Raw genomic sequence first — 27,069 nt, forward strand, 5'->3', positions numbered from 1 at the left:
GCTTTGTGGTGGATTGCCTTGAGGGGCTGAGGATGAACTAGTACAGTGGTGGAACAACCTCGGGAGGTGAGGTGTTCTTGGGCTCGATGAGCTAGTGAGGTGGTCAGGGTGGAATGGATCCCCCTCCCTATGGTGGTGGCTAGTCCTATTTATAGTGGCATTGGTCCTGTTCCCCAAATGTAGGCTGGAAGGGATCCCACAACGGCCAAATTTGAAGGGAGACAACTAGTACAAGCTATCCTGACAAAAGTAGTCTTCGCTTGCAAAAGGCTCTGGTGGTGACACTGAAGTGGGCTCCGCGATGACCTCTGTCCTGCCGTCCTGGCAGTCTTAGTCTCGTTGCACCGGAATGGAAACCTTTGCTTGATTCCTCGGGACTCCGCGCCTCTGCTTGCCTCCTTAGCACCAAAGAGGAAACTGGTACACTATGCCCGCTGGCGCCCACCTGGCCTTGGTCGTCATGGCTCACGTCATGTGAATCTCGCGAGGTGCACCTTGCATAGATATCTCCGCTCCTCGAGAGCCAGCCTAGTGAGGCTGCCCCCAGGGAGGTCCTGGTGTCGTCCGCCTCGCGAGGCTTGGCCCCTCGCGAGCGTCTTGAGTCGTTGCAGCTGAAGCCGGGCCGTACCGGGCCGTTGATGGAGCCACGCCACGGGCCGCAGGTAGGCAAGTCTGGGCACCCCCATTCCTAGGACACCGACAGGAGCCCCCGGGCTCAAGGCGTGCTCGAACTTGGCTTCGAGGCGAAGCCAAAGGGCAAGTGCGGAGCGCCGCGGGCCCCAACCGCCTGCGGCCTCGGTTGACGCGTGGCGATTGATTGGACGTGGGAGCCTCCGCTTCTTCACACTGTCTCAGCAACCGTTCTCGCCTAACAAAAAGGCTGGCGCATGCTACAGAGCTTTCATTGCCCTTCCTTCGTCTTGCTCCAGATCCCCTTCTCCTTCTCGCCCAAAAGAGACTCCAGATCCATCGAAACTCTTCCCCGAGCCCTCAGCCGATGGCCACCGACAAGGCGAAGGCCGTGCGCTCGCCCTCCTGGTTCGAGCCTGAACTGAGCGCGTCCACAGCCTCGGAGAAAAATCTCGCCGCCGCGCTCCTAGTGACAGCGGGCGGCAGCAATGAGGGGGTAGAGACAGCGCTTCGGGCCGGCTCCACCAAGACGGAGGCCTAGGGCAGTACCTTCTACCCCTTCTTCTTGCACAGCATCTTCGCGGGGCTCGTCCCCCCTTTCTCCGACTTCTTCTATGCCGTCCTCGGCCATTACAACCTCCACGCCCTTCATCTTCATCCCAACTCCGTCCTCCTCCTGTGGAACTTTGCCTTTTACTGTGAGGCATTCGTGGGGGTGATGCCATCTGTGGCGCTGCTTCGCCATTTCTTCTACCTCCGGAACAAGGAGGGCTAGTGCTTTGGGTGCGCCAATTTTATCGCGGCCAATGAAAGCAACACGATCTCGCGAGCCGGGAAGAAGGTGGAGGACTTCAGGAACAAGTGGATCTTCATGGACGCCAAGCGCTCCTACCCTCGGCTGGCGCTGCTGACGGGGATGCTAGCGCCTCATGAGGGATGGAATAGCGCGAAGCTCGCGGATCCCCGGGCGAAGCAGATGATGGAGAGGATGGTGGCTGACCTGAAGCCAGACGACCCGAAGGCGGAGAAGCTGACGGGGGCCATGATCGTCAAGGAGTTTCTGGCGCACCGCCTGGCTCTGCTCCAGGTGCGCTCGCTCCCCTTGTGGAAGCTCATGGACGAGGGAGGCGACCTCCGCCTGCGCCGGACGCCTTATCCGACGAGCAGCTGGACAAGGCCCTCCGTCTCCTGGTCGGAAAGGACCAGGGTTACCCGCCGGATACTCATCTTCCGTTATACTGCCGCACGGATGGGGCGAAGATCGCCGCCGCTATGCCTGTCTTCAACGAGCACGGGCTCGTACCGCTGGCGCCCACCGGACCCCCTGTGGTGTTGTCCTCCGGCAAGTCCGTCCAGGAGGAGAGGTCGGACTCAGAGGCGACTCGGGAGGGGGCGGGCGAGACTTCTCCTCTACGCCAGACCGATCCCCTCCGCACCCTCCCTGACGACGACGACACCAACGAGCATCCGGTGAGGGAGTTCGCACTCCGCCGGGGTCACCACAAGGTCCAAGGGCACCCCCCCCGAAGAAGCCGCAGGCGTGGGTCGCGAAGAAAAGCAGATCAGCGCTGATCTCCCGAGGCGATGCCTCCGCTTCGTCGCCGGCTGGCGCTGTTGCAAATCTGGCCGCCATGCCCTTGTCTGCCCCTAGGGCTCACGCGCCGGTGCCCCAGCCCGTGAAGCCTTCGGGCATGGTGCTTGAGAAGAGGGTGAGGGAGTACGCCGTCGTGGACCAGTAAGTACTCTGCTTTGATCTTTTGCTCCATGTCCTTGCTATAGTGTCTTGATGCCTCCCCCTTGTACAGTTAGGCCAACGCTAGTGGCAAAGAAGAAGAGGGGAACGGCCGCGATCCCCGAGAACCAGCAGCCTGCCGCGGCCGCACCACCTTCGGCATAGAAGGATGGTGATGGCTCCCGCGCTTCTACGGCTGGTTCATCCTCGCGAGACTCGGGGGACCGGCCTCAGGAAGGGGCGATCTCCATAGCCAAGCCGGCTCGGGAGGTGCCTGCCCCCAGCTTGCCTGCTGAGGTGCCAAAGGCTCAGGAGCCCCTGGCCTCTTCTGCTACTGATAACTTGCAGACCTTGGCGCCGACGCCGTCTCTTGAGCTGAGGTCCCGCAAGGCACTGCGGGAACACTACGGGAGGGGTTTGAAGAAGCCGTTGGTGACTGCTAAGGAAGGCCCCGCCGAGCTACTCCCCCAGCTTGTCACAGCGCTTGAGGGTGTTGTCAATGGGGTCGGCCCCATGATGGAGGGGAAGCCCGCGCGCTCTCCGCTTCAGCTACGATGCACGTCTTCAGCCACCTCCATCTTCGTGACCCGAGCATCGACCTTGGAGCTCTGCTTGAGCCTGTGGACGAGGAGCACTGCACAGCCGCTGCCGAAGCCATGAAGGACCGAGTGGAGGCCCTGCTGGAGAAGATCCTCGCCATCGACCCCGCGCCCCCGGCTGACGGTGCCACCGACCCTACGGCACGGCTGACGGCACGGGCGAAGGCGACGTTGTCGATGAAGGGGCAGTCCTTGTGGGCGACGACAGCGGCCAAGGTTGAAGAGGAGGCTTGCTGGCGGCGCTTCCCTCCACTTTTACTTCCTGCAACATGCACCGTGCCTCGTGGAGGCGTTAAAACTTATGTTTGGTACTTGGAGAAACAATATGTCTTGTAATAATTTGTTATGATTCTATGATTTCCTTCCCGTTGCTTTCTTGTTCTGCGTCGGCAGGGCCCGGCCCCGCACATGCCTCAGCCGCCGTTGGGTCATCCGGATCACTAGGACGAGACCAAGGGGTGAGGGGCTACGTGACCAGTTAGGCTCCTGAGTCGCGATGCTCAGGAGTCCCCCTTGACGTACAAATAGCCCTCGGGAAGGAAATGCGAAAGTAGGCCTTAGCGTTCTGCGTCGGCAGGGCCCGGCCCCGCGCGTACCTCAGCCACCGTTGGGTCGTCCAGATCACTAGGACGAGACTAAGGGATGAGGGGCTACACCACTAGTTAGGCTCCTGAGTCGCGATGCTTAGGTGTCCCCCTTGACGTACGAAAAGACCTCCATACCTGTCCTCGCCGAGGTCCCGCTCGGGAGGGGCGTGCGACGACCAGGTCCGAGGGACCTGGCAGGGTGGCGTACGCTAGGCGTGACCTGAGCGTAGCCCCTGTGCCCAGCCCCCTCGCATGACTCTCCCGAGGGGAAAGTGCTGCGGTGAGGCTGGACACTGAGCCTGGTGGCTCCCTGAGGTTGATGCGGCCATGGGGATGCCCCCAGTTGCTTATCACCAGCACAGAGCATGGCGCTTCCGCACTTGCACGGGCATAGCCGCTCCTCGACCATGTCAACTACCAGCGCGGAGCATGGTGCTTCCACTGGTGCGTGGGTGGGGGCTCCCTCTGAGTGGAGCCCCCGGGGCGTGTACAACCCCCGCCCGGACACATGGCTTGCACGACAGGGCTAGACGAGGTGTGTCTGGGAACTCGTGAGCCAGCGCGGGACTCATGAGGCCCTACCTCAAGGCGGGTTGCGCCTGAATTTTATTCTTGACAACTGTAATGGCCCCACAAGATGGTTAGACAACCTGCGCCGAATGAATCTCCCGAGGTGATCACATGAGAAGGCCAAACACCAATGACCCCAGGAGGTGACGTGAACGGGGCCGGCCCGCCAGACAGAGCTCAGTCGTTGGGTTTGTCGACGCTGCAGGGATGGACCCGAGCACAGATGCCGTGCCCAGTCTTCTCATGCGAAAATCCTGAAGAAAGACAACCGGCGTGCGGTTCCTGTGGTGGTGAGGCTCCGAGTCGCGCGCCCTGGCTCGTCCGCCCGCGATTAGCTCATGCGAGAACAGGAAACCAAGGGCCATGGGAGGCGACGTACACGGGGGCTGGCCCGTGAGCCAGAGCTCAGCCTCTTGGGTTTAGCGACGCTGCAGGGATGGACCCGAGCACAGACGCTTTGCCAGTCCTTAATCATGAGGCGGTCATGGGTGCGTTTGCAAGGGCGTACAACGTTCATGGTATCGTAGTACCGGACAGGCATATAATAATCATAAATGAACGCATGGAAGGAGGCAAGCTAGTTCGGATAGATGCAAGAATGATACATGCCGTAGGGACGGACCCATGCGGCCTGGGGATGATGCAGCCCGAGGGGCGCACCCAACAGAGTAAATTAAAGACGCAAATGATACATGTCACAGGGACATGCCCATGCGACCTGGGGATAATGCAGCCCAAGGGGCGCCGCCAACTGAATGAACCGGAAAATGTCACCTGGCACCGTTGCTGGAGAGATGTCGGAGCAGCCGAAGACGCGTGTCGAAGAAGTTGCTCCTCACGAGCCGCTAGAGTCCTGAACCTCGGGAGGCTCTGGGGGCTCGGGAGGCTCATGAAGAACCGTCGCCATCTCCGCCAGGACCGCGTGGTGCCTGCCCTCCTAAGCCGCCCAAATGCTCCGCAGGCGACGCTGGAAGGTAACAACCGCGTTCGGCAAGCCGAATGGCATGCGAACATTGCTGTGAGGTGGACCCTCACATCGGCCAGCGTGCGAGGGCCAGAAACATTCCTGGGACGCGGCCCTGTTGAGTCCTGAAATGTTGACGCAGACGCGCAGCTCATTGTCCTCACCAGGAGAAGGAGCCGCGTCACATGGCAGGTGGCGGTCGCTGCGCATGGCTCTCGCCTCTTGAAGCTCCTCGGTCGTCCTGGTGATGAACTCCTAAGCACAGGCACCCCGTGCCTCGTGCCCTCATGAGGGAAGCGTGCGATGAAGCATGCCTCCACATGGTGCCCAAGCGCCTCCCTCGTGACGTTGGCTAAGTCAGAGGCCCTCCAGAAGAGAGCCCCCGAGCCCAGCCTGAGGAGGGCGCGGGGCGCGCCTTCCTATGCGAGAGAGGGAGGCGCCCCATCCGTGGGCGCAGGTCCTGAGGTGGTGTGGCTGGAGACACCGCTCTCCTGAGGTTCTTGGCAGGGCAGCTGCTTCTTCTTCTTGGGGACAACCTCAAGGGGGTAGATGGCGCCTTCATGGTCTGGGTCTTCTTAGGGACAGCCTCAGGGAGCACACTGCGTCCTTCTCCTCGCAAGCGATCGTGATGATGTCGCGGTTCCATGGCATCTTGAGGACGTTGTAGCCGTGGTGGGTCGCCGCCATGAACTTGGCCAGGGCCGGATATCCAAGGATGGCGTTGTACGGAAGGCGGATGTGGGCGATGTCAAAGTCGATGAGCTCAGTGCGGTAGTTGTCACGCTGGCCGAAGGTGATAGGGAGGCGAATCTGCCCTATCGGAGTGGTGGAGCCATCGGTCACTCCCGAGAAGGGATTGGTGGGCTGCAGCTGATCATATGGCACTTGGAGGCGGTCGAACGTCTTGATGGAAAGAACATTGAGCCCCGCTCTACCATCGATGAGGGTCTTGGTGACAAGGACATTGCTGATGACGGGCGACTAGAGCATCGGGAGGGCGCCGGCAGTTGCCGCACACTTGAGTTGGTCAGACGAGCTGAAGATTATGGTGCACTTGGACCACCTGAGCGAACGCGTGGCCTCGAGCCTGGAGAGAGCCGCATTCACCTCGTGAGTGAACTGCTTGAAGATGCGCTGGGTGGCTGGGGCCTGAGCGCCGCCCAAGATGCAGGCGATGGCGCGTGGCTCCTGGAAGCCTCCAGCCCCCTCATCCTGGTGGTGGTTGTCGTTCCTTCTTGGTGGTGGTGGCAGCGGAGGGAGTCCGGCATTGCCCTGAGGATGGTCCTCACGAGGCTTGTCTCTCCAGGCGTCCTCACGGGGCTGGCCGTGCCAGCGGTCCTCACGAGGTTGGTCGCGCCACTCCTGGCGGGGGCCGTGGTCATCCCAGCGTCCTCCACTTTGACCTCCTCCACGGTCGTAGCCTCGATCATTGCGCTTGGGGCGTCGACCGAGGTATCCGTCGTGTATGGCCCTGAGATCTTGACAGTCATAGGTGTTGTGGCTGTGCATGTTGTGGAAGACACAGAAAGGACGGCTGCCCTTGGATGATTCTGGGTGGTTGCAGTCACGCTTCATGTCTGGCTCTGCTGCGAGCACGGCAGCTCCCTTGCGCTTCACGTCCTTGACCTTGGCCTTCTTTTCTTCTGGGTCGGCCGCGGGGAGCTCGAGGAGGGAGAGGCGTCCCTCCTCACCTCTCGCGCACTTGGTTGCCATGTTGAACATCTCTAGAGCCGTGCATAGGTCCTCATGGATGGCGATCTCCTCCTACATCTTGACATCGCGGACACCATCGGAGAACACCGAGATGATGGACTCGTCCGAGACCTTGGGGATCTTGAGGAGAACGCTGTTGAAGCGATGAATGTACTTCTGTAGGGTCTCCCCTGGCTGCTGCTTGATGCGCCGCAGGTCACCCGCGGCAGGCGGGAAGTCACGCATCCCCTGGAAGTTGACGACGAAACACGCGCGCATCTCGCCCAGGAGGAGATTGGTCCCGCAGGTAGGTTCAAGAGCCGCGAATGCGCACCATCCTTGAGGGCCATGGGGAGCCAGTTCGCCATGACCTTCTCGTCGCCGCCTGCCGCCTCGATGCTCAGCTTGTAGAGCTGCAGGAACTCCGCAGGGTCGGGGGTGCCATCGTAGCGTGGAGGCAGGTCAGGCTTGAACTTGCCCGGGCAGACGACGCTGCGTAGCTCAGGGGTGAAAGCACGGCAGCCCGCAGTGGTCACTGGAGCCTGTCATGGAGGCGGAGCCTGGTCTTGGTACTCATGTGCCACCACCGCAGGTGGCGCACGGTCTTGACGTGGTGGTGCAGGGAGCACTAGAGCACCTTCTTACGGCCGCTGAACCTCCTCGCAGCTTTCTTCTTCGCGTGCGGGCACCCTGTACGGTAGGTCGCGCCGCGGGGCCGCGCGCCTCGTCCCGAGGATGACGTCTTGACGGGGAGGTGGTGGAGGCGCTCCATGGGCTACGTTGCCCGCGGCAGGAGGTGCGTGAGGTAGCGAGAAGGACGGTGCAGGAGAGCCCCCAGCGGTGCTAACGAGCTCGGCGATGCGGTGCAACCAGTCTTGGTAGAGGTCGTCGACGGGGCGGTAGCATAGGAGCTCGCGTGGCATGAGCAGCGCGGCCTGCGCGTCCGCCGGCCTGCGACGAGCGTGAGATGACGAACCTGCCGGAGTCAGTGACGGGGTGGCGGTGCTTCCGTCCCTCCGCACGGAGGGGTGCAGCGACGAAGCTTGCTGGTCGTGCCCCACCGGGCCGGTGGTGGCATTGGTAGCAGGTGATGGAGAACGACGGGGAGGCCTGCCGACGGGCGCCGTCTGGGCGACGCGAGTGGCGAGAGCGGCTCGGCGCTCAGCACGGGCTCGACGAGCATCAGCCATGGAAGCAGTGGAGCGGTGGTGCGTCGACCGACGGAAAAGAGCACTACAAAAAAATACACTTCCGTGATGATACGTGTTTGTCACAGTAGGTCACGTTTTCATGCATGTACATCCATGACAAATTTATGACAGAATCAAGATAATCATACCTGTGCTGTCGTAGAAGTGTTCCATGACATTACAAAAATTATCATCACGGAAGTGTCCACTTCCATGACGATAAATCACGCGTCACAGAGGTGCTTTCGTCGAGGGTGACCGACACGTGGCATCCACCGTAACGGAACGCCGTTAAGCTATCGAGTCCAGTTTTGGATCCGATAACCCGTTAACAGCCTCGACCAATGGGGATTTTCCATGTGTAAAATCATCATTGGCTGGAGGAAACACGTGTTGGCTCACCGTTGGGACAGATGTCATCCACTCATTGGACCCAAAGCGCCTACGATATGTCGACACTTGCACAGCCCAACAGATGCCCATTCCTGTGAAAAGGCCAGCCCGTTTGACTTGGTCAAAAGGTGGCGGGCCGGCCCACGACAAGCCTGTTAATGGCCTGTTCGCATATAGCCCATTTATAGCCCGCTAACCCAGGGCCCGTTTACGGCCTATCCGAATTAGGCCGAGTAGCATCATCTAGGCCGTCCAATATAATTCCAGCCCGTTTTAACTTCCGGCCATGTATGGCCCATGACGTATTTCGGCCCATATGAGTCCCTTTGTAACTCTTGGCCCATTAATGGCCCGTGGTGAAACCGGCCCGTAATGAACAGTGTATCGCTTTATACCCATTAGCGGCCCATTATTCCATTGGGTCGTTTGCAGCCCGTGTTACCTTTTGGCCTTCTGAGGGCCCATTTATTCTTGGGCTCATTTCCATCATTCGGTTACTTACGGCCCGTTACTGGCCTTTTCTGCTTGTGGGCCAAATTCAGCCCGTGGATACAGTCGGCCCGTTTGTGGCCCGTTAATTTGTTGGGCCATTTTCATAGCATCATCAAATATGGCCTATTAACGGCCCGTTATGGTCAGCCCATAAAACGTATGATTTGCACTCTAGCCCGTTTACGGCCCCTTATACGGCCGTACAAGGCCCATAGATGAGACGGCCCGTAGAAGGCCCATGGATCCTACGGGACGTATTAGGCCCATTGACCCGACGGCCCATAAAAGGCCCATTGATCCGACGGCCCATAGAAGGCCCATGGATCCGCTGGCCCATAGAAGGCCCATGGATCTGACAGCCGATAGAAGGCCCATGGATCCGATAGCCCATAGAAGGCCCACGAATCCGACGGCCACAGAAGGCCATGGATCATCCGTCCAGTAGATGGCCCATGGATCGTACGGCCTGTGGAGGGCCATGGTCACTACAACGTTTGGGCAAGTTGGCCCCCGTTTGAATGATATAGCATATTCAAAGAATTATCCTACTCTATACTATCACCTCTAAAAAACATACACTATACAATAAAAAGACTAAGGCATAGAAACGTAGAATAATCCTACACTATACAATAAAGAAATTACAGCCAATTATACCCACTGGGCATTATATTTGGCACCAGTGATAATAAAGCATACACAAACAACAAATTACATACACTGGACAAATACAGCTCATACATCATGGACGCGCATCAACATAACTTACCATTTGAACTATAATCTCTTCAGAAAATAGGATTGGCCGGATTTAGATAGCACAAATTTCAGTCTGCAAAATCTCCAATTCCTTCATTGTTACCTCAGTGTCTTGTTTCATTTTTTTGACTCCTGCATCTAATACCTGCATGTCCACTCTCAACTTGTTGATTGTACGTTCAGAATCATGTACACGTTGTCTTGCCACCTCTAGTTGATGCTCGAGAACATCAGCACATTCCAATTCCAATCCATAATCATTCGGTAACGGCCATGCCACACTGCTCGCAGATCTTTGTGTTGATGTCACTTCATCCTTAAATGTTTCTGTAAGTACACATGACTAGGGCAAAAATATAGTTACAACAGTGAAGCGAGCAAGACAGACTATTTTGTACATGGAAAAACAGGACTAACAATAATGTTACACGTCATGAAGCATAAGCAGGTGATCTTTTAAAAATTATAAAAAAGGTAGTCTGTGCAGCTTGCATACAGAAATCTCTCTTAGCTCACCAGAGGAGCATGATGTTGGGGCCCAATCCAAAACACAGACAAGTTACAAATTTAGACAGCACGTTGCGAATAAGTAAGCAAGCAGTTGGCCATTCTGTAGCTCAATTAAAGTCTTCGGAGCATAATGAACAGCAGAGGATTTCATACAAACATACTACAGCAAGCAAAACTATGCAATCATTAGCCTAGTATAAACTAGATTGTGAGCCTCATTCAATAATAGTTGGTTAATAGACTTCAAAGCTTCAGGCATACTTCGGCAGAGTAATTAAATGGTAAGGCCTTTAATTATGTTAACTAATAGTTATACAAGTACCCAACATCAGGCATCATTCTTTGGGAATCTCATTAACTGAGGCCAAATAAAGCAATTGAAAAGAGCAAATTAACTATGCCTGAAACAAACAAGGAATTGAACTGTTGAGTTGGATACAGTGACTTACCTTAACAGGTTGAAGAGGCTCAGCACAACTCCTACTTCTCTTGCAAGGCTCCTTCATAACATCTTGTACTTGGAAATCCTCAATCTTATCTTCATTGCACCCCCTCTGCAAGGTGACACAAACTAGTTACTCGTCTCCTTGGAAGATAAATATGCATACTTTCCAGTTTGTGAACACAAAAGGATGAGATTATAACAAAACAACACCACATAATGAAACATGCCGCATCTCTTGCACTTGCACACAATGAAATGAGCATTTACTATGTCTGCACTATGTAAAAACTAGGCATACCTTTGAACTGGATCTCCAGGTACTCTTGGAGAGCCTACTTTAGTGTACAGCCAAACCTTTATGTCACCTATGAGTTAGAAAAGGCCCCACTACAGCAGCCCTTAGTGTTTAAATCGTTGACAAGCTCTGTTAGAGTGTTAGGTCAAGAACATCCAGTAATCAAAGCAAACAGTCCTAGTATGGCTGGCTGATGCAAACAAGCAATTGAACAGATGTGTGAGCAAATCTTACATATCAAGAAAAGAAGCAAAGAAGGAGGCTCAAAGACCATCACTTGACTGACCAGATTTAAGTGGCATTTAAACATCATGTGCAACGTATGAACTAACATAAACATTGCATATTCCAGATTCTACAATGGAATGCACATGTATTAGGGTATGCCATGTATGATGATGCCTAAATGTACACTATAGCAGGCAGGAGTGATTCATGATTGCACGCACAATTGAATTGCGGGTTAAGGGCCAGTTCTATTCCGCCTTTTCAGGGCTTATTGTCAAAATAAGCCATAAAAGATGTAAAGAAATCATTTTTGAGTTATGTGCTTGGGCTTAACTAATTTCGCTTTGGAGGGGGTGTTTCGGGTAGAACCTCACTAAAAATTGAAGGGAAGGGGGGTAGTGAAATGACTTTGTTGTCTGCCTATATTACACTCAAAATGCAACTGGTGACGTCCGCATCACACCTCACCCTCAAGTAAAAACAAACACGCAAGTGTTCATTGCCCTGCCCGCTTGCATCTCCTCTCCCCTTTCCCTCTACCTCGATCCCCTGCCTGCAGCACTAGGGTTCCTCCAGCAAGCCGTCGCCACTGGTCCCATCTGGCCTGGTCCTCGATGATGCTCTGTCCAGCTAGGCTACATGGCCGGCGGGTAGGGGCAAATCTCCCTAGATGCTCCTCCCTCTGGTGCCGCCCCTCATTCTCATGGTCTCCAGCAGCTGCTCCACTGTGGTTCGTCCAACGCACTACTCCGGCAGGCGCTGCACAACTACGGCTGATGCCACACTGCGGCAAAAGGCACCTTATTCCCCCTCCCCACCTCCCAGACCGTGGCCTTGAGGTGCTGTTGAAAGATGAGCTCATCCAACAAGGTGAGGATCTCCTCTGATTTTTTTCCAAATTTTCATTCTGATCCACTATACGATGAATTGCTATGAGCTGCTTCTGCTACTGCTATATGATGCATTGCTATGAGCTGCTCCTGGTGCTGCTATATGATGAATTTCTATGAGCTACTGCTGCTGCTATATGATGAATTTCTATGAGCTGCTGGTGCTGCTATATGATGAGTTGCTATAAGCTGCTCCTGCTGCTGCCGTATGATGAATTGCTATGAGCTGCTCCTGCTGATGCTATATGATGAATTGCTATGAGCTGCTCTTGCTGCTGCTATATGATGAATTGCTATGAGCTGCTCCTGCTGCTGCTATATGATGAATTGCTATGAGCTGCTCCTGCTGCTGCTATATGATGAATTGCTCTGAGCTGCTACTGGTATATGATGAATTGCACACTGCTGCTGCTGCTGCTGCTGTATGATGAGTTGCTATGAGCTGCTGCTGCTATATGATGCTTTCAGGTGGTGCTGCTATATGATAATAACCTGCCACTTGGACCATCTAATTTCAATAAATAATTGTTCTTCATTTAAATGTGGGTCATGCGTTTTTCGTTTAAATTAGGCAATGGGATCTCTATGGAAAACATTGACCAAAGTAGATTGTGCCATGTAGATGGTATCTTTGTATTTGCATTTTGAGCAAATAGTGATGGTCTGTTTTCTTATCATATTAATTACTGCACTGGGTTCAATTTGTGATGTTTGCAAGTCAAATTAATTTTCATATGGGCAGCAAAATGAAAAAATATAATGCAATCTAGACTTTTCACTGATCATACCAAAGATAAGGTGAAAACGCAATGAAAAGAACTGGTTGGCTTATTACATGGAGCTTATATTCACAGGTGCTTATTTTCTTAGGATAACTCGTAATAACTGTCCCTAAGAAATTTGGCCAATAGAACTGACATACAAATAACATGTCACGATGATTGCAATGGAGGAGTGACGTACCATAGCACACTGTATAGGCTCACCGCTGGCTCTCCTTTTTTGCGATGTTCCATGAAATTGCCACATACATCTTGTACTTTTTCATTGTGTAACCCTATCTGCAAGTTGACACGGCTAATTTCAGACATCTCTACATGATAATACATTGCATATCCCTTGCGCATATTTAAACCACCAATTAATTATTGTGTGCGTAGCATAAACTAGCCATGACTCTGTGTGCTGGACTAGCAGGCACTCTAAGAGAGCCTAATGTAATACTGGAATTCCTACATGCCACCTACGATTTTATGTAGGGATAATTAGATTTATGCCCCTAGTTGTGTCCCACTCGTCTGTTTTACCCCTAATTCCCAAAAGTCACCGGTTCTGTCCAAGTCACTTTGATCCTCTTATGCTTTTGCCCTTTGACCGTTTGACCGTCAGTTTGAAAACTTCATAACTAATTCATACAAAATTAAAAAAATGCAAATAAGATACCAAAATGTTCCAAAAAACATCACCTATATGTCAGTGGCATTTGCATTCATGAAAAAAGTGTTGGAAAGTGCACATCCGAGTTTTAGCTCTTTTGATACCACCATGAATAGTAAACTCTAAAAAAATTCAAAAAATTCAAAAAAAATATGGTGGCAAAGAACGAAAAGTGTTCTAAGTGCTTGCCAAGTTTCATTAGGGAATGACATTCGTGGAAGTCGTGGGAAAAAATAATCTATTTTGGAGTGCTGATTGTTTTTTTTGCGGCGGCACCCACGAATGTTATTCCCTAATGAAACTTGGCAGGCACTTAAAACATTTGTCATTCTTTGCCGCCAAATTATTTTTGAATTTTTTTAGATTTTACTATTCATGGTGGTAGCATAAGAGCTAAAACTCGGATGGGCACTTTCCAACACTTTTTTCATGAATGCAAATGACACTGACTTATAGGTGATGTTTTTCTGAACATTTTGGTATCTTATTTGCATTTTTCTGATTTAGTATGAATTAGTTATGAAGTTTTCAAACTGACGGTCAAACGGTCAAAGGGCAAAAGCATAAGAGGAGTAAAGTGATTTGGACAGAACCGGTGACTTTTGGGAATTAGGGGTAAAACAGACGAGTGGAACACAACTAGGGGCATAAATCTAATTATCCCTTTTATGTAATGTACTGCCTCTGTTCCTAAATATATGTCTGTGTAGAGATTCAAGTATGGACCACATACAGATGTATATAGATGCATTTTCGAGTGTAGATTCATTCATTTTGCTCCGTATGTAGCCTATAGTGGAATCTCTAGAAAGACTTATATTTAGGAACAGAGGTATGAGGTAGTATCATGTATGACATCTACATATATAATTTAGCTGCCAGTAGTAGAAATCATTGTCTGCACAAAGGGATTACTAGTCGAAAATCCTCGCAAAGCACGCTGGCAGGCACAGAGCAATACAAGAGAGAGAGACATGCTTACAAGATCATAGCAATGCCTCGGTCATGGATCTTGGTTGGCCAAGCTGTTAGATCCAGAAGAAACATCATCGTTGTAGTTTTTGCCAGCTGCATAACAGGTAACGACGACATGTTAGTGTATTTGAAGTACATCGGGCAGGTGATGCTGGACGGATTTAAAGGTGACAAGTACCTAGGCCGTGGCGGGTGATTGGCATCTTGCGAGACGGTGGGAATCAGGTTAGAAACGTCAAGGGTGATGATGCTGCGCTGCCTGTCGGGGTCCGGTAAGGAGATCTAGAACTGTCGAGTAGGGTGTTTGTGGAGCGGCTCCGGTAGGGTGGATTACAGTGTGGGCGAAGCGGATCTGTGGCCGTGGACGAGGGCGTAGGTGAAGCTGCTCCGGTGGTTGGGTTAAGGATGGTGTCGATGATGCGGATCTACGGTCATGGACGGGGCGTCAGAAGCTGCTCTGGTAGGTTGGATGAGGGTGCGAGGAAGCGGATCTGAGGCGGTGGACTTGTGAGTTGGCAAAGCGGCCCCGGTAGGGTTGAAAATGGTATAGGCGAAGCTACTCCGGTGGGGTTGACGATGGTGTCGGTGAAGCGGCTCCGGCAGGGTTGAGGAAGGTGTCGACGAAGAGGATCAGAGGCCATCGACGGGGGGTCGGTGGGGCGGCTCCGGGGGCGGTGTGGACGAAGCGTCTTCGGTGGGGAGTACGAATGAGCCGCTGCAGATGCGCTGCGGTTGACGAGAGTACCGGCGAAGCAGATCTGGCGCCGTGGACATGGCCGACACTGAATGGGCTGTGGTACAGTGGTGGATGAGCAGTCTACTTGTTTCTAGGGGAGGTGGGAGGGGTAGATGCGGCCGCAGAAGCAGATCCGGCGAGGTGGACGCTGCTGGCAGTGAATGGGCTCTGGTACGCCAGTGGATGAGCAGTCTAGGGTTTCGAGAGGGGAGGGGAGAAAGGCCGATGAAGTACGGATGGCGTGATGTGAGATGCTCTGGTGCTGTGGAGTTAGTCGTTTTTGCGGGAGGGGGAGAGGAAATGGGGGTGCCGTGTAGTGTGGGGAACCGGAAGTTACCAAAGCAGCCCCGACCTATTATGTAGATGAGAGCGGTATTGTAACTGTTGGTCTCTGTGCACCAAGGACAAAAGGGGAATTTCGCATGCTAAAGACTAAGGTGGCGGAAATTTTAGAAGGAGGCGGGAGATTTCGCCGCCCACGGGATCGTTCGTATCCAGTTTCAACTAATTTTGGACCGTGCTAGCGGGAAGGTCATGCGAGACTGTGTACACGGGGCACGCGTCAGCAGTTAATAACTGGTGTGTCCACCCCAGAAAAAAAGACAATAACTCGGGATGATGCACCGATAACTTGGACGTTCACACGGGTGCGGCCAATCGTACGGGTGTAGTGCCGCGTTCACAAAAAAAGGGATCAAACGCTCAGCCTATGTATTTCTCGTGTAAATAGATAATTTAGTGCAATTGGTTATTATGGAACCCCGATCCGCATGGAGCAGGGGGCCTTCGCACGTCAGCCCAGGATAACACCTGACGCACGACAGTTCCATAATACAGCATTCCAGGTACAAAAATATTCATCAAATACATGTATATGAGATTACATCATTGATGAATACAATTATCTGGCATAGCCCTAAGGCTATTAAATGACAGCGGAAGTCTGATAAAAATGGCGGCGGAAGTCTTGGTTTGGCAGCATAACAACTTTTGCTGGGCTCCACAACTCACAGGGCTGGCAAGGTTACGGCCTAGCACGACGGATCAAGCGAACAATACGGGTACGACCTACAAAACTGGCATGACACGCCAGCTCAGCACATTGAATGTACTTGCAAGACAACCAAATACATAGCATCCAAACAAGCAGAAGACAAAGCAAGAACCGAGCGCATGCAACAGCCTATCTCATATCAATTACTAAACATGGCATGATAAAAATTCAACTAAGCATGAACAAAATCATAACATCTACTAACATGGCAATGAATTGGCATATCAAAACATGCTTATAACATGGTAATAGCAAAACATGGCATATCATCTAAATCATGGCATAATTCAACATATAAATCACAGCATGGCATGGCATCATGAAACTATGCTGAAAATAAACTACCAATAATATCCAATGCAGACATAGCATGTTAACATTATGCAACCATCTTCTGTTCTATCATGGTTCTTTAAATGCAAATAATGATATATTATTCCAGCAATGCAACCAAACTTGTGCACCAAGTCCCTCGGACTCTCTTATCAACTGTGATCATCTCTGGATCACAAACACACCACCAAAGTGGTCTTTCTCAAGAACAACTCGTGATCCTTACGGCGATCACAACCACGACCAACACTTGGTCTCCAACCGTGATCCCTACGGCGATCACAACCACGACCAATATTTGGCCCGTGATCCTTACGGCGATCACAACCACTTATCTCATCATCAAAATATCATCGTGACTCCTCACGACTATCTCATAGTTCAAGTTACCATATTCTTGTTATCACATATTTATTTACCAACTTAATTATTTCAGTTTGTCCTCCATTTCGACCAAGACCTGATAGTGGGACCTACTCCGAATTGTTGCTATCGATAGACTTTATACACTCTGCAGAGGTAGCACACTGTACCCACACCACGGAACCCATGGCCTCGTCATCCCATTCGGGTGGACCAACGGCATTCCGATGAAACCAACCTACTACCATGACGCTCTCCCGGCCACTCCAACCCAATCCCCAACGGGCTGGTCCTGGGTGGCCCCGTGTCTACCAAAGACACCCCGACCACCGTCGTGGTCAACTCCCACTCGGGGACTGGTACCAAAAATTTCAAAAACGAGCACACAAGGTTATGTCTGCTTACCTGATCAGGGTAAGCACGCCCATAACCTTCCCTAGTGGGAGGCACCGGCGAGAGGTCACGACAATAGCTCGCATTAAGGCCTCCCATAAGGCAAATGTGGCTGCACTGAAAAAGTTTGGTTTGGCGGCACTATGACTCGATCCCATCAATGACGGAGGAGGTTTGTTATTATTAAGTCATTTTATTTCCTTCTCCATCATCATGAACATATTAAACATGAGTGCAACATGCCGCATACAAATGCACGAACAAAATATTGAACTCCTCAAGTGCACAGCTATAACATAAAGGACACGACAATAGTATATCAACGGTGCATTACAATCCTCATAACAGTTTATAACGATGACATGCAAATAAATTAGAGTAGTGGCATGGCATTATTAATAATAACATTCTAATTAACATGGCAAAGGTATCATGAAACACAAGCATGCAAGATAGGCATAAAGAAATAACTGCCGATGAAAACGATATAAAACAACTGCAACTACACACACACATGGTGCAAGCAAAGTCAACATGCAAGTTCGGGGCTCATGATAAGAGGTTGGCTTGCCTGGGGGTCGACAAATACTCCGGGAAGAAGTGTGAAATGATCGCGAAAAGATTTGCCGGAAACAGTTCCTTCTCGGAGGGGCTGTTTACGGGCAAGGGCAAAAAGGTCATTTTCACTATGTGAAAATATTATGAAAATGACATCAACGGAACGGGCTCGACGAAATGAAGACGTGGGCTTTGGATTCACCTCATTTGGAGTTGTGAGTAAAAAGATATGACCGTTTAACTACCAGGGACCAATCTGTAAAGAAAATCATTACAAACGGGGCCCTAGCAGAAAAACAGATCGCGCCTTTCTTAAAAATACTCTTTCCAGAGAGGAAAGCGCATTCTAACCCGAAGAATAGGAAGAATACGCTTTCGGTGATTGAAAGCGCATTATCCAGCAATACGCTTTCGCGTGGGGAAAACGACTTCGCGCCTGGGGCGCGTCCACTTATCCAACGTGGCGCTCCCCGTCTCGCCGACAGGTGGGGCCCAGAGGCAGGGTCAACGCGGGCGGGGCCTGCCTGGCCTTCTTCTTCCTCACGCTCGGGGTCGAGCGAGGCAGCGGGAGGGGATTGCCCCGACGGCGATCGCCGGCGCGTCCGGCAACCTCTCGCGACGGCCGACCTACCCATGAGCTTAGGAGAACGAGGCGTATCTCCTGGTGGGCTCGGTTGCCGGCGAGGAGCGCGGGAGAAGAAGCAGCAGGGCACGCGGTGGAGAGGGGCTTCGGGCTCTGGTGGGTATGGGGTTCTGGTGGGGGAAGCGGAGGGGCGGCGAGCCAGGGAGGATCGATGGGGAGTGGCGCGTCCATCCATGGGCTCAGACTGGGCAGGGGATGGCCGGAGAGAGAGAATGGCCGAGGGGGATCGGTGGCGGCCATTCGGCCATGGAGGGCGAGTGGGGAGACTTTGAGAGGCGTTGTGGCTGCGGAAGAGCTCGAGGGCTCTACTTATAGCCGCGGGAGAGCTCGGGAAGGGGGGTGCGAGGTGGCACGCGGCGTGCGACATGTTCGTGCGCCGGTGAGGGCGCAGGCGCGGCCAAGGCTCATGGGGAGGCACGGGAAGGTGATGAGGGGGATCAAGACGAACGCCAGAGGGTCACGGAGATGAGGAAGGCGTGCGGACGAACGGAGGAAGAAGACATCGGCGAGGAAGACGACGATGCACAGGAGCGCACTATTCCGGTCATTGGCATAGCTCTCCGGAGAAGAAAACGAAGGGGGGCAGTGGTCCAGAGGGAAGACGACGACGAGGGGGGGGGGCTACTGGACATTAATGGCGAGGCCAGAGGCGGTCGGGGCAGCGATGCCAACGGCCACAGTGGCTAGACCACCGTTTTGGCTGGTTACACGCGTGGTCACCACCGGCATGGCACGCTCTGGGGTTTTAACTGATGTAAATTCATGTCTACCGCGTAGTCCTTCTAGCGTGGAGTGTTACCATGGTGAAAGATCGGGCAGAGACAAATGGAGATGAGTGAAACAAGCTCCACAAGTTTGATGTTGCAAACTTGGCAACATCCTAGAGATTAAACCAGAGAGGGTAAATGGTAAACTTGATGTCCGGGAGGCTTGGGGTAGAAAGGACAACGGTCCTGGGAGTTTTGAGGTAAAATGGACAACTATTTACCATAGTTGTTGTACAACCACCAAAACTGACCCAGAAACTTAGTCATGATGAAACACTCACTAGGAGTCATGGATTGGGCTATACCTTGGCAAAGCTTGATGATTTGAACATACCATGATGCTGTAAAAAGTTCATACCAAATGGACTCACCAAAATGGTACTTCCTTCACAGCTATCATTTCTGTCCAAAAACTTCAGAAAAATCCCCAGGGCAATTGCTCAAGTGAAATTAGCCACAATCTTGTGGAGGTAGGTTATATGAGTAGGAGAAGGCCTGGAAAAATTATCAGCCATAATGGAGCAAGATAAAATACACTTGCTTCACAAACTGAAAATTTGGACAGAAAACAAGAATTGCTCCTGTGCTCACGTAGTTCAATGAAATGAACTGAATTTGGGTGGAGGATAATTATTTGAGATACTTGAGAGGATGGAAAAGTTTCATCCCATTTGGAAACACTATGAAGGTACTTCCTTCACAAACTTGTGTTCTGGTCAGAAACTTTGAAAAATTGCACAGGGAGCTAGGGTGAATGGATTGAGCTCATCTTTGGTATCCATGGGTTATTTAACAATGTTAAACACCCTACCAAATTTCAGCTCAATTGGACTTAGCAATAAGGCACTTCCTTTGCAAAATTTCAGAGAAGGCAGAAACTTGCATTGGATCATGTCAAATTTTGAACTATGGAATCATGATATTAGGATGGAACTAGTGATTATATAGCAAGGACAAGCTCCACAATTTATGTGGGAACTTTCTCTGCTATAAAAATAGTAGTTCCTTTGGAAATTGGCAGAAATGCAATATTGGCATTAAATAGGAAAAGGCAATTTTCCTTATTTAATTATGGCCAATATACTTGCCAGAGCTTGGATTAGGCATAAGCATCAACTCCACCAATTCTCATGAATTTAGGAGATGGGTAGATATGCCTTTGGATTTTATTCCTCGGAAAGGCAAGAAAAGGAATAAATCATAATTCAAACATATTGCATTGGACTTAGCAATATTTTTGCATATCCAAGGTTAAGAAAGATAGGATGATCTCTGGGATCAATTGGGAGGATCAACAGAACAAGGAAAATGATGGCTCCTTTGTAATCACAAGGGCATATCCAAATTCCAAAAATTTGGAATTAGGGTTTAAGAGGAATTGAGCTGATGCAAATGAGGTCTTACCCACTGAAAAAGACATGAGCAGGATTTTGAAAGGTTGGAAATGACAAAATTTTCTCAGGGTCATCTAGCAAACTCAGGAGAAAATTTTGAAAATGAGTGCCAGGAGAGAATAACAGCACAAAAATTGATAACCCAATTTTGGGGCTGTTACAACTCTTCCCCCCTTAAAAAGAAATCTCGTCCTCGAGATTCCTAGGGTTACAGCACAAACGAAAGAATAACCACTCCGGAGAAAAACCTCGGGGTTAATTTTTAACCCTTTGGTTAAATTCAAACGAGTTGGGGGCATCGAGAAAAAAAATTCGCGGATTCCTCCACGAAACGTAGGTGTCGAGGTAGAATCAAGGGTGAAACCTGTATCGGGCTAGATGTACTGGGTCGAGTGAAATAAAATTGGCAGTGTTTCTCCAGAAATGAAATCAGGAAAAAGAATTAGAGACGAGGAATTTCCAAGCGGAAATGCCTCTGCGGGGTTTCTAGAGTTGGAAATCCGGCACACGGCGTATGCACAGATAGATAGGGATATGTGACTTTGCATTTCCCCGAGTACTGCCCGAATGTACTCGTGGGTGAACCGGGTATGCGTGCAGTATGCAGAAAAATCTAAACTAGCAAACAGACAGAGGCAATAAACATGCAACGGAAAACACACCAGGCAAAATCATTCTACGGTGTTTTAATGCTAGTGGGTATATGTACTCCTGGTATACATATACCTACACCAACGCGCATTTTATTATAGACTCGAGACGAGTCAGGGTTAATTTAGTGTATGTGATCTACTAATTAAAATCTTGTTAGCAACACAGTGTCAACCCTGTCAAACATTTCTGCTTGACAGAGGGACAAGCAAAAACAACACAAAAACAAAAGCACAAAAACATACATAGAACACAGCATACGGACTACAACAGTACCTGCAGACAACAGAACACGAATGCGCTACACGCTAAACGAAGCAACTCATCTAGGGATACATAGTTCTACCCTCATATCGAGGATGAACCGACAGACTGATCATCTTATTGCTTGACTGAGGTCATGCAGAAGATTTGCCTTGCTGGGGCTCTCCGGGAGGACGAAGACTGAGCCAATCTCCATCTTCATCATCCGACACTACTATGGGTTGGGGTTCGGCTGCTGGGGGTGTGGCTGAAATTGATCCGAGCAAATGCTGCTGGTGGATCTGTAAAAGAGCCTTGTCGAGGGTGACGATGTTGGGTCTAGGCCACAACACGGGTTGAGAGGACAGCACTGGTTCGGATGGCGTTGGACAAATGACTTGAGATGCGAATTTACGAGCCTCACGGTAAGCTTCCTTGACGACTCGCACCGCATTGTTGTCCAGAGTTCGAAACTCGGCAAGCATCTGGGAAATCATCATCCCCTGGGCGGTAATATACTGCACCAGGCGAGCGATTGCGGGGTCATCTCCTTGGCTAGCGGGAGAAGGCTGCATTCCTACCTCTGTCACAATGGGGTAGAAGCAAAAATCACGCCTTGCTGCCATATGCGGGTATCTAGTTTGGAGGTGAAGCATAGCCTCCACAGCAGCGGCCTGAATGGCTAAATCAGAGGTAGGCATAGCTCTACCCTGAAAAACCAATGGCTGGCCATCCGCTGCTAGGCTGATGCACACTCTTGCATCGAAGCGATGAAGGTGAGGTACGGGTGATGATTGGAACACCAGGTAATCGGGGCTAGCCTTACAGCCAAAGGCTTTGGTGAGCATCTCAGCAAGAAGGGGTGGAAAGCCGGGGTGGTTGACGGCACCGGTGCGGCTGTGAAACTTGGGAGCTTTGAAGGTGCCAGTCATGGCTGGAGTGCTACTAGCTAGGCTTCTCTGCAGGGACATGGCTGACTGAGGGGTGAGCGATACGGCGAGCCGAAAGGAGGCTTTTATAGGCAGCTATGCGGGACATGCCCGCATGGTGTTTCCCTTAATGGCGAAGGGTGAGCTGTGTGGCCGACCCGAAAGGATATGGTTGCTATTCGCGCAACGGATAACTAGGCGGGGACAGCGGGGTGAGGACGTTTCGGTCCCAACTGCGCCACCTGTTGATTAACAGTGGCCATGCCGTATGCAGGGATGGGTCAAATCCCTTAGGGCCATTACCGGTTAATGGTAGCGGTGATCTAATACTAGGATAACCTATGCCAGCCTGGCTGCTCTGATACCATGCCCTGTGGCACCCGGATCCGCATGGAGCAGGGGGCCTTCGCACGTCAGCCCAGGATAACACCTGACGCACGACAGGTCCATAATACAGCATTCCAGGTACAAAAATATTCATCAAATACATGTATACGACATTACATCATTGATGAATACAATTATCTGGCATAGCCCTAAGGCTATTAAATGACAGCGGAAGTCTGATAAAAATGGCGGCGGAAGTCTTGGTTTGGCAGCATAACAACTCTGGCTGGGCTCCACAACTCATAGGACTCGCAAGGTTACGGCCTAGCACGACGGATCAAGCGAACAATACGGGTACGACCTACAAAACTAGCATGACACGCCAGGTCAGTACATTGAATGTACTTGCAAGACAACCAAATACATAGCATCCAAACAAGTAGAAGACAAAGCAAGAACCGAGCGCATGCAACAGCCTATCTCATATCAATTACTAAACATGGCATGATAAAAATTCAACTAAGCATGAACAAAATCATAACATCTACTAACATGGCAATGACATGGCATATCAAAACATGCTTATAACATGGTAATAGCAAAACATAGCATAGCATCTAAATCATGGCATAATTTAACATATAAATCACAGCATGGCATGGCATCATGAAACTATGTTGAAAATAAACTACCAATAATATCCAATGCAGACATAGCATGTTAACATTATGCAATCATCTTATGTTCTATTATGGTTCTTTAAATGCAAATAATGATATATTATTCTAGCAATGCAACCAAACTTGTGCACCAAGTCCCTCGGACTCTCTTATCAACTATGATCATCTCTGGATCACCAACACACCACCAAAGTGGTCTTTCTCAAGAACAACTCGTGATCCTTACGGCGATCACAACCACGACCAACACTTGGTCTCCAACCGTGATCCTTACGGCGATCACAACCACGACCAATATTTGGCCCGTGATCCTTACGGCGATCACAACCACTTATCTCATCATCAAAATATCATCGTGACCCCTCACGACTATCTCATAGTTCAAGTTACCATATTCTTGTTATCACATATTTATTTACTAACTTAATTATTTCGGTTTGTCCTCCATTTCGACCAAGACCTGATAGTGGGACCTACTACAAACTGTTGCTATCGATAGACTTTATACACTCTGCAGAGGTAGCACACTGTACCCACACCACGGAACCCATGGCCTCGTCATCCCATTCGGGCGGACCAACGGCATTCCGACGAAACCAACCTACTGTCATCACGCTCTCCCGGCCACTCCGACCCAATCCCCAACGGGCTGGTCCTGGGTGGCCCCGTGTCTACCAAAGACACCCCGACCACCGTCGTGGTCAACTCCCACTCGGGGACTGGTACCAAAAATTTCAAAAACGAGCACACAAGGTTATGTCCGCTTACCTGATCAGGGTAAGCACGCCCATAACCTTCCCTAGTGGGAGGCACCGGCGAGAGGTCACGAAAATAGCTCGCATTAAGGCCTCCCATAAGGCAAATGTGGTTGTACTGAAAAAGTTTGGTTTGGCGGCACTATGACTCGATCCCATCGATGACGGAGGGGGTTTGTTATTATTAAGTCATTTTATTTCCTTCTCCATCATCATGAACATATTTAACATGAGTGCAACATGCCGCATACAAATGCACGAACAAAATATTGAACTCCTCAAGTGCACAACTATAACATAAAGGACATGACAATAGTATATCAATGGTGCATTACAATCCTCATAACAGTTTATAACGATGACATGCAAATAAATTAGAGTAGTGGCATGGCATTATTAATAATAACATTCTAATTAACATGGTAAAGGTATCATGAAACACAAGCATGCAAGATAGGCATAAAGAAATAACTGCCGATGAAAACGATATAAAACAACTGCAACTACGCACACACACAAGGTGCAAGCAAAGTCAACATGCAAGTTCGGGGCTCGTGATAAGAGGTTGGCTTGCCTGGGGGTCGACAAATACTCCGGGAAGAAGTGCGAAATGATCGTGAAAAGATTTGCCGGAAACAGTTCCTTCTCGGAGGGGGCTGTTTACGGGCAAGGGCAAAAAGGTCATTTTCATTGTGTGAAAATATTATGAAAATGACATCAACGGAACGGGCTCGACGAAACGAAGAAGTGGGCTTTGGATTCACCTCATTTGGAGTTGTGGGTAAAAAGATATGACCGTTTAACTACCAGGGACCAATCTGTAAAGAAAATCATTACAAACGGGGCCCTAGCAGAAAAACAGATCGCGTCTTTCTCAGAAATACGCTTTCCAGAAAGGAAAGCGCATTCTAACCCGAAGAAGAGGAAGAATACGCTTTCGGTGATTGAAAGCGCATTATCCAGCAATACGCTTTCGCGTGGGAAAACGACTTCGCGCCTGGGGCGCGTCCACTTATCCAACTTGACGCTCCCCGTCTCGCTGACAGGTGGGGCCCAGAGGCAGGGTCAACGCGGGCGGGGCCCGCCTGGCCTTCTTCTTCCTCAGGCTCGGGGTCGAGCGAGGCAGCGGGAGGGGAACGCCCCGACGGCGATCGCCGGCGCGTCCGGCCACCTGTCGCGACGGCCGACCTACCCACGAGCTTAGGAGAACGAGGTGCATCTCCTGGTGGGCTCGGTTGCCGGCGAGGAGCGCGGTAGAAGAAGCAGCAGGGCACGCGGCGGAGAGGGGCTTCGGGCTCTGGTTGGTATGGGGTTCTGGTGGGGGAAGCGGAGGGGCGGCGAGCCAGGGAGGATTGACGGGGAGTGGCGCGTCCATCCATGGGCTCAGACTGGGCAGGGGACGGCCGGAGAGAGAGAATGGCTGAGGGGGATCGGCGGCGGCCATTCGGCCATGGAGGGCGAGTGGGGAGGCTTTGAGAGGCGTTGTGGCTGCGGAAGAGCTCGAGGGCTCTACTTATAACCGCGGGAGAGCTCGGGAAGGGGGGCGAGGTGGCACGCGGCGTGCGACGTGTCAGTGCGCCGGCGAGGGCGCAGGCGTGGCCAAGGCTCACGGGGAGGCACGGGAAGGCGACGAGGGGGATCAAGACGAACGCCAGAGGGTCACGGAGACGAGGAAGGCGTGCGGACGAACGGATGAAGAAGACATCGGCGGGGAAGACGACGATGCACAGGAATGCACTATTCTAGTCGTTGGCACAACTCTCCGGAGAAGAAAACGAAGGGGGGCAGCGGTCCAGAGGGAAGACGACGACGAGGGGGGGCTACTGGACATTAATGGCGAGGCCAGAGGCGGTAGGGGCAGCGATGCCGACGACCACAGTGGCTAGACCACCGTTTTGGCTGGTTACACGCGTGGTCACCACTGGCATGGCACGCTCTGGGGTTTTAACTGATATAAATTCATGTCTACCGCGTAGTCCTTCCAGCGTGGAGTGTTACCATGGTGAAAGATCGGGCAGAGACAAATGGAGATGAGTGAAACAAGCTCCACAAGTCTGCTATTGCAAACTTGGCAACATCCTAGAGATTAAACCAGAGAGGGTCAATGGTAAACTTGATGTCCGGGAGGCTTGGGGTAGAAAGGACTACGGACCTGGGAGTTTTGAGGTAAAATGGACAACTATTTACCATAGTTGTTGTACAACCACCAAGACTGACCCAGAAACTTAATCATGATGAAACACTCACTAGGAGTGATGGATTGGGCTATAACTTGGCAAAGCCTGATGATTTGAACATACCATGAGGCTGTAAAAATTTCATACCAAATGGAGTCACCAAAATGGTACTTCCTTCACAGCTATCATTTCTGTCCAAAAACTTCAGAAAAATCCTCAGGGCAATTGGTCAAGTGAAATGAGCCACAATCTTGTGGAGGTAGGTTATATGAGTAGGAGAAGGCCTGGAAAAATTATCAGCCATAATGGAGCAAGATAAAATACACTTGCTTCACAAACTGAAAATTTGGACAGAAAACAAGAATTGCTCCTGTGTTCACATAGTTCAATGAAATGAATTGAATTTGGGTGGAGGATAATGATTTGAGATACTTGAGAGGATGGAAAAGTTTCATCCCATTTGGAAACACTATGAAGGTACTTCCTTCACAAACTTGTGTTCTGGTCAGAAACTTTGAAAAATTGCACAGGGAGCTAGGGTGAATGGATTGAGCTCATCTTTGGTATCCATGGGTTATTTAACAATGTTAAACACCCTACCAAATTTCAGCTCAATTGGACTTAGCAATAAGGCACTTCCTTTGCAAAATTTCAGAGAAGGCGGAAACTTGCATTGGA

Source organism: Triticum aestivum, chromosome 2D (assembly GCF_018294505.1).
Source record: "Triticum aestivum cultivar Chinese Spring chromosome 2D, IWGSC CS RefSeq v2.1, whole genome shotgun sequence".
NCBI classification, from domain to species: Eukaryota; Viridiplantae; Streptophyta; class Magnoliopsida; order Poales; family Poaceae; genus Triticum; species Triticum aestivum.